Raw genomic sequence first — 12,500 nt, 5'->3', positions numbered from 1 at the left:
TTTAATTTTTCGTCGAAATAATGTATACTCAAAGTGAAAAAGTGGATATGTTGTTATTGTTTGGAGAATGCCACAGAAATTCAAGGAAAGCTGCTGATTTGTATGCTCAGAGATATCCCAATCGGCAACACCCATCTCATCATATTTTCCCTATGTTGAGAGTCGTTTTAGGCAAGAGGGAAATCGAGACGCAGAACAGAGGTTTGTCATAAATGAGGAGACTGAGATTAACGTTCTTGCTATGGTAGAAGTTGACAAAACGGTTTCTTTAAGAGAAATTAGTAGAGAAATGCAGATAAGTCACGAATCAGCAAGAAAAATACTGAAAAAGCACGGATATCGAGCATTTGAATATCAGTTACATCAACATTTGTATGCTGACGACGGCAATAGAAGAGTAGTATTTTGTGATTGGTTGCTTCAAAATCATAGAGTTAACCCAAATTTTATCAACTTCATTCTATTTTCCGACGAATCACGGTTTACAAATAATGGCATGTTTAATAAGCAGAATTGTCGGTACTGGGCCCAACAAAATCAACATGCAATGAGAGAGGGCAATTTTCAAGAAAGGTTTGGCGTCAATGTCTGGGCTGGTATCGTTGGAAACAGAATAATTGGTCCAATAGTGTTTCAAGGTCAGTTAACAGGGGTTAGATACTTGGGTTTTCTTCAAAATGAAATCGAGGATCATCTTAATGATACCTATGCCTTTAGAAGTTTTTACGGCAAATTTACTTCCAGCAAGATGGAGCACCACCCCATAATAGCAGAGACGTACTTGATTTTTTAATAGAGCATTTTAATAATAGAGTTATTGCAACCAACGGTCCAGTACGGTGGCCTGCCCGCTCACCAGATCTGACTGTGTTAGATTTCTTCATTTGGGATATGTAAAAGAAAGGGTCTACTATGCAACAGCCCCAGCCACTCTCGAAATCTTAGAAGAAAGGATTCAACAGGCATTTAGAAGTATATCGCCTCAAATGTTACAAAACGTGTTGAGAGAAACATTGAACGAGCTGAAATGTGTCTTGAACAAGAAGGGATGCACTTTGAAAATTTACTATAGTGGAATTTTTCAAGAACTTAGGATATTGCAAAAAATCTAAGTGCATCGCTGAAATTATTAGTTAAATTTGTTAAATTTGTTGATCCAATCGCAAATAAATTAGTAACGTTAGATTCGTCAAAAAATCCTTTTTTCGGAAATTGCTTGTCAAAAAATGGTCGCCATTTGAAAAATAATAGTTAGACACGAAAATGTTATTTTGTAAACTTGTCTCATTCATATTCAACACACTAGTCACTAAAACTCCGCTATTGCAATTTTCTGATATCACCTGAGGTCCATAGATTAGTTTACGTCCGATCATGGCCACCTAGATGCAATTTTAAAAGTGACTCTGAAAAAATCAAGTAGGCTGAAAAACTTCCGGAAATGTCAGTTTCTGATCCAGAATTGTCTCAGAAATCCAAAAATGTTACAATATACAGGGTGTTCCATTTAAAAATTCAGAACCGGAGCCATTTCCGCTGAAACCGGAAGTGACCGGAAAGTGAAAAATATGTGAAAACATTCCTCTCCACATACCATTCAACTATACCAAATCTCATTTCAATTCTCCTAATAGTCTAGAAATTATGACTTGTCTAATAGATTCGTTGACACCCGTATATATATATATATATATAATATATATATATATATATATATATATATATATATATATATATATATATATATATATATATATATATATATATATTTGGCAAAAACTGAGAAGAGATGTCAAAATGTGTTTTTATAAAAATAACAAATTTATCTATTTTTTATGAAAACAGGACAGTTTGTACAACAAACTTTGTATGATATTTGTATTAAAAGTAAGTTTTATTTTGTTCGTGAAACTGCTCAACTCTCGCTACGCTCGTTTCGCAAACTTTTCCACTCACACAATGAAACCTCACTCACTCATATCATGAATATATCATAATCATTATCTCTAATTTGGACTGTAATTCCAATTTCATGTTTTTGCAGTATGTTCAAACTAGTTGAAAATGGAACAGGATCGTTTGAGAAAACACTGGGATTCGAGAAAACCAACCTGCATTCCGTCAGTTAAAAAATAAGAAATTCATGTCAGTTTAAGCGAGTTCTCGTGTCCCCCTTTAGCTCTATGTTGCGGAATATTTATTTCTATAATATTTCCAATCATTAAAGTCGCCCCTCAATTGACAAATCTTCTGCTGAACGTTTTCATACAATCGAAAAAATCAAAACCAAATCTAACAAGGTCATCCGTATACGGAGTGACTTTAGATCTAGACGGTGAAAAGTTTTTTAAACATTTTTTGTAGAATGCTGGATGTAGATATGCATTGAAAAACAGTTGAACCTAGAGCTTGAAATGTATTTTGTTCACGTTTACTTCAAGAATAAATAATTTATTCACCAATGTTTTTTTGTTTATATGCGCGATACCTTCGAACTGATCAATTACAACAATTCTTATCTATTCAAGTACAAAATAGAACTGGTGCTCATGAAAAAGTTCGTTACAGACGTATTTTTATTGGAATTGTACGATACTTCATGAAAATTCATGATAAACATACTGTAAAATTTTTCACACAGTTCACTATACGGCAGAGGGGTTTCACTATACAATAACTTTTTCAATAAGTTGTTGTTGGATGTTCCAAATATTTTTCCAGGCGTTGCTTCCAGGCTTTGTATGATCTTGGATCTTTTCTCACACTCAAATTAAGATCGATATCCAAATAATTCAGTTCATTTGGTGTTACTTTGGCCAAATTTTATTCTCCAGTATGGGATCATGCTAGGGGTAGGATTCCTGAAAAACATATCCATATTAATGAAATGAGTTGCTGATAGCAACAAGCCAGGTCTATCGGTTATCGGCGAGCTCAAAGACCAAAAATACCAATACAAAGAAATGATGCCGCTGTCAACTAGTCCACGTGGACTGAAGAATTGGAGGTTCGTATTGGATGATTTTTACTAACCGAATTTTATGATTAACTGAAGAGTCATAAAATTGAATTTACGTTACGTTACGGTTATGTTACGGTGACGAATAGAATGCGATGATGTTATATCCGGCCTGTTATCAATGTTCAGTTCAGGAACTGATCGCGATTTGAGTGTTGAAATTCGATATTGGTGCAGTTATAATTACCTAAAATTTTTTGTATATGTTTAAAGTGTGGCGTTCTTGGACAAGTACTAATAGTAATAAGGAGTGTGATAACAACACATACGTTTACTTGTGTAGTGATCCCAATAGCAATGATGAACGATGCGAAAAAGAGATACCAGTGAATAAGATTCGGATGCATTTGAATATTGAAACACAGAAAGTATGTTTCAATATGTATAAAAATTTAAATCTCAAGTTTGGTTTCGAGACTATTATTACAAGCAACATCAGATTTGACCGAAATTGTTGAAGACTTCTTTCAAAATTGAAATTTTCAAAAATGATATTCTCAAATAGCACAGGTATTCTGTTTTATCCTTTATAATGTTTTATATATATATATATATATTTATCATGTCCTTTTTATATTACAGCCCTCGATAAAGCTAATAAACATTAGCGAAAGCTCGGGCAGCTAAAAAGAGTAAATATTTATTCTAATCAGACCGAATCCCCGAAAAACTACTATTCTATACATACATTGCCATAGGGTCCCATTTTAAATGGGACCCTATGGCAAGTGACAGCTCGTTTGAAAGGTATTGAAAATACCTATTCAGTCATATCAATTTTGTTTGGGTTTCGGCTGATTTTGATTGATAAATTGAAGAAATACGAAAATTATTGTTTCGCATTTAATTTATAAAGATTTTAAAGTACGCCTCTGGTTCATTGTCAAAAAGGTTGACGTGTTTTGAATTATCTACTTGTCAAAAGTGTTTATACCGTGAAAATTCACCTAAGCTATTGTTTAACGAGACGTTTAAGTGTTTACATAGGCAAAATGGTACGTACTGTAGCCGACAAAGTAGCAGCTATCTTAATAATTCGTGAATGTAGAAACAATTTCCATGTAGCGGAACGACTGTTTAATGAATCGCCCTATATCGAGGGTTTTATTTGAGGGAGCTTCTTCGGAAGTTTGAAGCATCAGGTAGTGTTCAAGATGCCAAACGATCTGGTCGACCAACAATTAGTGATGACAAAAAAATTGACATACTTGGAGAAATGGTAGTGAACCTACTTCTTCCACAGCCCAAGTTGCGTCTATCTGTGAAGTCAGTCAAAGGACAGTACATAGGGTGTTGGCTAAAAACAAATTTTCATCCATACAAATTAAAAATGGTGCACCAACTTTCAGATGATGACCCCGACCGAAAACTAGAATTCTGTGAAACTATGTCCGATAAAATGAACCAACAACCAGGCTACATACAGACATGCAATGAGAGGGCAATTTTCAAGAAAGGTTTGGCGTCAATGTCTGGCTGGTATCGTTGGAAACAGAATAATTGGTCCAATAGTGTTCAAGGTCATTAACAGGGGTTAGATACTTGGGTTTTCTTCAAAATGAAATCGAGGATCATCTTAATGATACCTATGCCTTTAGAAGTTTTACGGCAAATTTACTTCCAGCAAGATGGAGCACCACCCCATAATAGCAAGACGTACTTGATTTTTTAATAGAGCATTTTAATAATAGAGTTATTGCAACCAACGGTCCAGTACGGTGGCCTGCCCGCTCACCAGATCTGACTGTGTTAGATTTCTTCATTTGGGGATATGTAAAAGAAAGGGTCTACTATGCAACAGCCCCAGCCACTCTCGAAATCTTAGAAGAAAGGATTCAACAGGCATTTAGAAGTATATCGCCTCAAATGTTACAAAACGTGTTGAGAGAAACAATTGAACGAGCTGAAATGTGTCTTGAACAAGAAGGGATGCACTTTGAAAATTTACTATAGTGGAATTTTCAAGAACTTAGGATATTGCAAAAAATCTAAGTGCATCGCTGAAATTATTAGTTAAATTTGTTAAATTTGTTGATCCAATCGCAAATAATTAGTAACGTTAGATTCGTCAAAAAATCCTTTTTTCGAAATTGCTTGTCAAAAAATGGTCGCCATTTGAAAAATAATAGTTAGACACGAAAATGTTATTTTGTAAACTTGTCTCATTCATATTCAACACACTAGTCACTAAAACTCCGCTATTGCAATTTCTGATATCACCTGAGGTCCATAGATTAGTTTACGTCCGATCATGGCCACCTAGATGCAATTTTAAAAGTGACTCTGAAAAAATCAAGTAGGCTGAAAAACTTCCGGAAATGTCAGTTTCTGATCCAGAATTGTCTCAGAAATCCAAAAATGTTACAATATACAGGGTGTTCCATTTAAAATTCAGAACCGGAGCCATTTCCGCTGAAACCGGAAGTGACCGGAAAGTGAAAAATATGTGAAAACATTCCTCTCCACATACCATTCAACTATACCAAATCTCATTTCAATTCTCCTAATAGTCTAGAAATTATGACTTGTCTAATAGATTCGTTGACACCCGGTATATATATAATATATAAATATATAAATATATATATATATATATATTATATATATATATATATATATATATATATATATATAAATTGGCAAAAACTGAGAAGAGATGTCAAAATGTGTTTTATAAAAATAACAAATTTATCTCTATTTTTTTATGAAAACAGGACAGTTGTACAACAAACTTTGTATGATATTTGTATTAAAAGTAAGTTTTATTTTGTTCGTGAAACTGCTCAACTCGCTACGCTCGTTTCGCAAACTTTTCCACTCACACAATGAAACCTCACTCACTCATATCATGAATATATCATAATCATTATCTCTAATTTGGACTGTAATTCCAATTTCATGTTTTTGCAGTATGTTCAAACTAGTTGAAAATGGGAACATGGATCGTTTGAGAAAACACTGGGATTCGAGAAAACCAACCTGCATTCCGTCAGTTAAAAAATAAGAAATTCATTTCAGTTTAAGCGAGTTCTCGTGTCCCCCTTTAGCTCTATGTTGCGGAATATTTATTTCTATAATATTTCCAATCATTAAAGTCGCCCCTCAATTGACAAATCTTCTGCTGAACGTTTTCATACAATCGAAAAAATTCAAAACCAAATCTAACAAGGTTCATCCGTATACGGAGTGACTTTAGATCTAGACGGTGAAAAGTTTTTTAAAACATTTTTTGTAGAATGCTGGATGTAGATATGCATTGAAAAACAGTTGAACCTAGAGCTTGAAATGTATTTTGTTCACGTTTACTTCAAGAATAAATAATTTATTCACCAATGTTTTTTTGTTTATATGCGCGATACCTTCGAACTGATCAATTACAACAATTCTTATCTATTCAAGTTACAAAATAGAACTGGTGCTCATGAAAAAGTTCGTTACAGACGTATTTTTATTGGAATTGTACGATACTTCATGAAAATTCATGATAAACATACTGTAAAATTTTTCACACAGTTCACTATACGGCAGAGGGGTTTCACTATACAATAACTTTTCAATAAGTTGTTGTTGGATGTTCCAAATATTTTTCCAGGCGTTGCTTCCAGGCTTTGTATGATCTTGGATCTTTTCTCACACTCAAATTAAGATCGATATCCAAATAATTCAGTTCATTTGGTGTTACTTTGGGCCAAATTTTATTCTCCAGTATGGGATCATGGCTAGGGGTAAGGATTCCTGAAAAACATATCCATATTAATGAAATGAGTTGCTGAAAGCAACAAGCCAGGTCTATCGTTATCGGCGAGCTCAAAGACCAAAAATACCAATACAAAGAAATGATGCCGCTGTCAACTAGTCCACGTGGACTGAAGAATTGGAGGTTCGTATTGGATGATTTTTACTAACCGAATTTTATGATTAACTGAAGAGTCATAAAAAAGAATTTACGTTACGTTACGGTTATGTTACGGTGACGAATAGAATGCGATGATGTTATATCCGGCCTGTTATCAATGTTCAGTTCAGGAACTGATCGCGATTTGAGTGTTGAAATTCGATATTGGTGCAGTTATAATTACCTAAAATTTTTTGTATATGTTTTAAAGTGTGGCGTTCTTGGACAAGTACTAATAGTAATAAGGAGTGTGATAACAACACATACGTTTACTTGTGTAGTGATCCAATAGCAATGATGAACGATGCGAAAAAGAGATACCAGTGAATAAGATTCGGATGCATTTGAATATTGAAACACAGAAAGTATGTTTCAATATGTATAAAAATTTAAATCTCAAGTTTGGTTTCGAGACTATTATTACAAGCAACATCAGATTTGACCGAAATTGTTGAAGACTTCTTTCAAATTGAAATTTTCAAATTGAATATTCTCAAATAGCACAGGTATTCTGTTTTATCCGTTATTATGTTTTTATATATATATATATATTTATCATGTCCTTTTTATATTACAGCCCTCGATAAAGCTTATAAACATTAGCGAAAGCTCGGGCAGCTAAAAGAGTAAATATTTATTCTAATCAGACCGAATCCCCGAAAAACTACTATTCTATACATACATACGGTCGTTACACTATCAATTATATATATGTTATATATATATGTATATATATATATATATATATATATATATATATTATATATATATATATATATATATATATATATATATATATATATATATATATATATATTTCCGAACAAATCGAGATCCTTTTAAGATATAAAACATACAAGTAGAGATCCATTTTTCAAGGCGAGATCCGATTTCGGATCTCGTCTTGTATCCCTTGTATATAGAGTTCATCAGGTGTAGGAAGGGTGGGAAAGGCACGATTGAATTTTTGTTGGGATCTCACATTGGACCCCATTTTATGCAATTTTATACTTCAGAAGTTCCTCGATGTTGCCTACAGAGGGTGTGGCAGTAACATACACCGGTATCAGCTCAATATGCATTTTACGGTAAACCTGAGATCCGGTAATTTTGCGTTATTGTGGATCTCGTATCACCTTGCATTCCTCAAGACATATGTTAACATTACATCCTAATCTTTTGTGTTCATTATAATTTGTTTCGCAATTGTGCTTTTGCTAAATGGTGAAATATGTCATTCTACGTTGTCGAACGAGAATGCTGAAAAGGACATGTCTCTTGATACATGCAATTCTGCAGTCGTCAGATTTTCTAAATTTTTAGATATAGGTATTATTTCAGTGATCAAGAAAAACAATTTTAGTTCGTAGAAGTTTTTTGTAACTGGACAGGGCGAGCCACAAAAAGCATTAAATGTCTAATATAAATCAAGAAATTTCTCTACACATGCGTATTTTCTGTTGATTTTTAGATTTTATTTTCTTCAGACAAATCTGATCGAACTTTTTAGAAGAATTATTTCGTTGAATTTCTAGTTCGGACTTCCATTGTCTACTATATAAAAATGATTTGAAATCCCTGAAACAACTAAAAAAGGAGAATTGAAAATGAATAACTGAAAATAACAATTATATTAACCAAAATAAACCTGAAATGAAATAATAGTGAAATAAAATATAAGTAAAAATAGAACAATTGAATGAATAAAATGAAAATAAAGAAATGAAAAAAGAAATAAAAATAAAAAGTGGAGAGATTCCAAGTCACGTTAGTTCACGACGTTTCGATTGTTAGTATCTACAATCGTCTTCGGTGATGACTGGACTGATTCCTCCGAGAGATGACTATTTATAGGTCGTTCGAGTACTTTCACTTATCCCCACTTTCCATTTTCCGCTTCACTGGTTCCGTGGGAGATGACCGTTTTGGCGGGAGATGGCCATTTTTCGCTTGATGATGGGTTACCATATGTTGCGTATTTCTACGCTGGCTTGCTGAATACGTTGTTGGACAACATGTATACGGCTTCCTTGAATTTTCTCCTAAACCAATGTTCCTCTCTGTGCAAGATCTCAGCTTGGGACCACTCGATGTTGTGTTGATGGATCCAAACATGGTCTGCTATTCCTGATTTGCTGGTTTCCCCTCGCTGTGTGTGTTTGTTGTGCTCGGCAATGCGAACATTCAATGGCCTCTTAGTTTCACCAATATAGGATTTTCCACACTCACACAGGTATCCGATAAATGCAATTCTTGGAATCGCAGTCGCGTTTGGTGGCCTGGTTTTCGTGAGGCTGCTACGGATAGCGTTACCGGATCTGAAGCAGGTTCTGATGTTGTACTTGGAACCAATTCTTCTTATCCTCTCCGATAATCCTCTGATGTAGGGAAGTGCAAGCACTGGTTGTGACGGCTTCTCTTCGTTGCGAGGCTCCTGCTGTCTTCTAGCCAAAGTCTTTTCTACCATCGCTTTGGAGTAGCCATCCCGTTGAAGATCATTTTTTATAATGTCTAGTTCCTTCTCGAGACCTTCCTTCGTGCTTTTGGGCTTTGTAATACGAAGGAAGGTCTCGAGAAGGAACTAGACATCATCAAAAATGATCTTCAACGGAATAGCAAATCAGGAATAGCAGACCATGTTTGGACCCATCAACACAACATCGAGTGGTCCCAAGCTGAGATCTTGCACAGAGAGGAACATTGGTTAAGGAAAAATTCAAGGAAGCCGCATACATGTTTTCCAACAACGTATTCAGCCAAGCCAGCGTAGAAATACGCAACATATGGAAACCCATCATCAAGCGAAAAATGGCCAACTCCCGCCAAAACGGTCATCTCCCACGGAAACCAGTGAAGCAGAAAATGGAAAGCGTGGATAAGAGAAAGTACTCGAACGACCTATAAATAGTCATCTCTCGGAGGATCAGGTTTTTTTGGTTAATATAATTGTTATTTTCAGCTATTCATTTTAAATTCTCCTTTTTTAGTTGTTTCAGGGATTTTCAAATAATTTCATATAGTAGACAATGGAAGTCCGAACTAGTGAAATTCATCATGAAACATTGTCAATCACCTTCAAAAAATTTATTTCGTTCGTGTCTACAGGTTGGCCAAAAAAAGTTGTTGAATGTCGGTCACCTCTTATGAGAAATTCTGTCTATGTTCCTGTGGATTGTTTATTGAATTATCGATAATGATTTTTTGTGCAATTGACAGAATTTTTGTTCAGTGTATCAGAATGTAATTATTCGTTGGTAAAATTTGTATGCCCATATACAGGGTTGTCCCACAATAAAGGGGACAAACTTTGATGGTAGGGATTTTTAGGGATAAAAGTTCCAATAAACATATACCCTAAGATGAATAATAACCGAGTTACGGGTGTTGAAAGCGACAAAAAATATATTTTTTCAGATTGACTCCCATAACGGCTCAACTTCTCTTAATGAAATTTGGTATGTCACATGATAGCATTCAGTTCCAAATTTCAATGCAAATCATGTGTTCGTAACTTCAAACAGGAGCGTACGGCAGGTGGGTGCCCCTAATCGCCCCTCCCCAATTTCACAACACTGGATTAATATCGATTTCGTCTTCTTTTTCTTAATCCCAAATATTTCCTACACAAAAAAGGGATGAGTTTTGTTTCACAAATATCAACGCTTTTCAAGATATTTTAAGTTGAATAAGTGCGTGCGTATCAAAATCTCCTGATTTTTTAAAGGAATGTGTGGGTTACTATTTATAACATTATAACCAACAGATTTCGTACCTTGCAATGAGTATGACTTCAAGTATATAGAAAATTGTTGGCATTTTTGAGGGATTTTGTTTACAAAAATTTCCCGATATAGAAAAAACTTACATAGCAACTAATGAGTATCCCTATAACATACGCATACACTTATTCAACTTCAAATATCTGGAAATTCTTATATTTTCATTGGTCTTTGAAATGTGTGCCAAATTTTAGATTATTCGGAGGATGAGATATGGCTAAAAATCAAATTTCAAAATTCTCAACATTATAATTATTATTACATTAATAATAATAAATTTTTGTACTGTCGTCGGTCCTTGATGTGTAAGCGGAATTTTAGATTATTCGGAAGATTGGAAGCAGGTGGAATTTATAATTAATAAATTCACATCATTATTATTTTTTTTCCATAAAAGGATGTCCCAGTCAGGCCCTAGCTCCGGAGCCCCGATACTTCGGAGGCCGCACTGGATCATTACTCTGATAACCACTCCCCCACGTCCGTGGGTGAGTGATTACTGGGCCCGAGTATCATGTGCCCTGAGTAGCCGTAGTGAACCAAGGATGACGGCCTTCTGCATTCTTCCGGCTAAGATTTCTGCCGTATCACGCAAACCAGTATGATTTATAGATTGGAGAGCAGCGTGTCCATCATTCCACCAAGAACCCCTATGATCAGAACCACCATTTTTACAGAATGGTTTGGGTAGAGCCTGCGGAGTTCAAAGAGCAAGTCTCGATATTTTGTCCGTTTTTCCTCCTCTTTTCGGACGATGCGATGTTCGATTCGCCAGGAGACGAAAACTCTATGACGAACATCGTCTTACTTTGATGGTCGAGGACATCATTATTATTATTAAAATTATTAATAATATCATAATTACATTCTCATCACGAAATTCTTGTATTGTCATTGGTTCTTGATATGTGTGCCAAATTTTATATTCTTCAGACGATTTGAAGTAGGTGAAAATTAACTTCCAAGATTTTATCACATTATTTGTTAGTTACAGGTGAATCAAATAAAAGCGTGTTAAAAAAAGAAATAATTTTTTGCACCATGCCACCTAGCATGGTTGATAATGAGTAGCACATCGTCAACAGGAAAATGTGATTATATTACTGCAGTCATAATTAAACTTTTTTCTTGAATGTTAGAAATCCTTATTTAGACACATTTCATATTATTGCTCGCGTTCTCTTGTAAAAGTAGAGTAGAAAGGTTAAGTCTTTTAGTCGATGATGAAATGGTAAATAATTCTCTAGACTGTAACGGAGTAATAATGTCCTTGGTGAAAAGGAATAACAAAATTATAGAAACTATCAATTTCCTTATTTGTTTCCACTTGTAATTCCACCAACTTCACTATAACTTTTACCGCGACATTTTGCATTTGTCACAATAACTTTAAAATCAATTGTGTGGTTTAAGGGCAACTAAAATTGACCTTTTCCGATGCGAACTAATGTCTAGCACGTGGTCTTTTATCAAGCATCTGCTAAGGGTTCGCATTTTAGTGCCAAATTCAACAATGGCTGCGCACTACCGACGGATCTCACGTTGGTGTGAGTTTACAGAACATACAAAACTAATACAACACGTGGATAACTCTTTCTATGGATCTCGTTTCGAAACTTTTTTAACAAAAACCCAAAATTCAAATCTTTTCCCCTCTCAAGGGATAGAGGTTTGATGAGTCATTATAATGCTACTAATTATAAATATACTTCAGAATTTACACTCTTTCAGGTAGATCTCGGGTTGTCTTAATTTTAATAAGATCTCATCTTGTAAGGAAAACGTATATATATATATATATATATAT

At 34.6% G+C, this 12,500-nt stretch overlaps 1 long non-coding RNA gene across 1 annotated transcript; it reads right to left on the bottom strand.

Annotated features, from left to right (window-relative positions):
• Positions 1 to 2,562: 2,562 nt before the first annotated feature.
• LOC141483619 (uncharacterized) lies at positions 2,563 to 6,741 on the bottom strand. The gene is made up of 2 exons (XR_012466192.1): positions 6,514 to 6,741; positions 2,563 to 2,861 (listed from the first exon to the last, which is right to left on the bottom strand). It is a non-coding gene; the product is annotated as an uncharacterized lncRNA (long non-coding RNA).
• Positions 6,742 to 12,500: the final 5,759 nt, after the last annotated feature.

The sequence above is a fragment of the Leptinotarsa decemlineata genome, unplaced genomic scaffold (genome assembly GCF_025532065.1).
Source record: "Leptinotarsa decemlineata unplaced genomic scaffold, Ldec_3_MD MMD2_tig00003736_RagTag_RagTag, whole genome shotgun sequence".
In the NCBI taxonomy this organism is placed as follows: Eukaryota; Metazoa; Arthropoda; class Insecta; order Coleoptera; family Chrysomelidae; genus Leptinotarsa; species Leptinotarsa decemlineata.
The sequence above is the reverse complement of the archived record's forward strand: the minus strand, read 5'-3'. Positions and strand labels throughout refer to the sequence as shown.